This window comes from Macrobrachium rosenbergii, chromosome 25 (assembly GCF_040412425.1).
Source record: "Macrobrachium rosenbergii isolate ZJJX-2024 chromosome 25, ASM4041242v1, whole genome shotgun sequence".
NCBI lineage: Eukaryota > Metazoa > Arthropoda > Malacostraca > Decapoda > Palaemonidae > Macrobrachium > Macrobrachium rosenbergii.
The window spans coordinates 46,427,444-46,430,041 of NC_089765.1; positions in this window are offsets into that span (position 1 = coordinate 46,427,444).

The window sequence follows — 2,598 nt, forward strand, 5'->3', positions numbered from 1 at the left end:
ATCACTGTTATATATAAAGAGACTCTCTCTCTCTCTCTCTCTCTCTCTCTCTCTCTCTCTCTCTCTCTCTCTCTCTCACAGTAGTAGTTCCCTAGGTCATTTGGCTCGTATTGCAAAGCCTCCATCAGACGATAATACAGTATATAGTCCTCGTAGGTCTTTGTCCCGTTATTCCTCCTCTTCCTCCTCCTCCTCCTGAGGCTGCTCTTTCTTCCTCTCCTTCCTCTGCCCGGGTATCCTCCTCCTCCTCCTCCTGCTTCTCTTCCTCTTCCTCCGCTCCTTCTTACCCAAATCCACCATCATCATCACGGCCGTCTTTATACCATAAGACGAGTCCTCCAGAGACACCCCACTTCCAACCCCCTCCCCCACCCCCTCCCCTCACCCCTCGACTTCATTCCCTCCCCCTCCTACCCCGCCATGCCTCCATGTATCAGGTTTCCCCCTAATCCTCTCTTCCCCACTCCCATCCCCCCCCCCTACCATTTATAGCGTCTTCGTCTTTTGGTCGTATATCATGGCATCAGATTTCCTTCTTTCGTCTCCTGTTTTTGGTATCTGTTGTGTGTGCGTGTTTTTTTTTTTTTATTCTTCTTGACCATTCTCGTTAATTAAAGTTTGATTATCGTTCCTATTATGACTATACTTTTCTCCTCTGTTTCTCCGTCTATAAGTCTCTTTATGTCTTTCCATCCGTCACTCTTTCCGTTAGTTTGACGCTTACCTTGTCATCGCATCTTTTACATGCTTAAGGTAGACCGTCATGCATGTATATGCATAAAGGGAAGTATTGTCTTTATCTGTGTTTCTGTGTCTGCCACGCTTATTTTTTCAACCACCTACTAAAATACGGTTGAAAGGATCTCAGTTACACTTGGTACAAAATGTATTCCATCATTCATAGACGTGCATTAAGGGAAATAGTCCATTTGCCTGTCTGTCCAAGTGTCTGTTATATTCTCTTGTCATCGGAACATATACTGGAATGAAAGAATGTAAAACTTTGTACAAGGACACAACACCAATCATAAATGTGCACGAAGACAGATTATTTGATTATCTGTCCGCGTGACTGACCCTCATTTATTAAGCAAACTTACTTTGTCATCGCAGCTCTTTCACGGTCGAAGGGATTATTTCAGCCAAACTTGGTATAAAAATAAGAACCATTATGGACAGATGCGCTTGAAAATAAGTCGCCCTTATGATTTTCAGATTTTATTAGTCTGATTGCTCTTAGTTGAGGGGTCAGTAAGGGATATGTGTTGCTTTAACAGCGCCATCAGAATTTTTTTTCAGTCACACATACAGTACACACCTATGTAGACAGATATATACATACGCATTTAAATGAATATTTTTTTATTGTAATCTAACAGCTTTCTGTGAAAACAATTTACCTCTCACACACACAAAAGACATATTTCGACTGACAATAATTCAGCCCTTGTCACTGGTGAATATGGAGAGAGGGTAGGCACCAAGAGTGTTTATAAGGAATATACAAATATGGCATAACGGCTTAGCTAGTTTTAGATGGTGGTGGTCTACTGACAACAGAGGTCAGTCAGTCGTTTTACTCCTCACTAACTCCAATCTGGTGGACGGCCCCGCTGATTCATTTGCTTGAGAATGGGTGTTAGAATGAACTCGCCCGTGAAATCAGATTTCGAATGCCCTCCTTGATAGGTTCATAGGATCCGTCTGACTGATGACGGCTTATTCCAGAATCTTCCAGTTATAAAGGTAACTCCTTTTAAAAACTTCTCCAAGGTATGGTATGACCAGTGTCCCTCATATGTACGAACCTTCCCGAGCCATTTGAACCATTTACTGATCTTTGATGGTCAGTCTTAGTGAGATGGATCTGCCAGTCTTCTCGGCACAAATTGCACGACAATTATTGCATTGTGGCATTAGCTTGTTTTTCATTTTGGTATACAGTGCATTAATAGGTGAACTACCAATATTTATAAGTGAAAAATTAAGTGACTGTAGGATTTGAGATGTTTAACTAAATTTTAAAGGGTACACCACGTAAGGATTTTATTTGTTGTCAAAGATAGTTGTTGTGGGTGTTCTTTTACTGTAGTATATTTTGTTTGGTGTATTGATAACCTTCTCGATATTATATGCCGGGTGGAGTTATTGGGTTAGGTGTGGACAAATCGTCTCAGCCCACTATGAAATAGATCGCATGTAACCATGACCTTTCAGGAAACATCAAGATAACTTAGGAACTGGCTATAAGAAATGGGGAAAGTTGGCTCCTTGTATTTAGTGAGAGCAATTTACTGTCTTTTTCACCCTTTCATTTTCTAAGTTAACTGTTGGCGTTAGCGTATTTATTATATTAAAAAATCAGTAAAATTTCGACAGGTTTTGTCTCGGAATGAGGTTTAATGGACGGTACGATTGTTTTAGAATATGCCGGAATCGTTGATTACGCCGAGGTTGATTCATTTTAATGTTTTATGAGTGCCAAGAAGAAAATTAATTTATTATGGTTTCAATTTTTTTCTTAGGGAAGATGAACACACCTTAGTGCGTATGTGTGTGTGTATGTAAATATACAATTATGTATATGTATACATATAT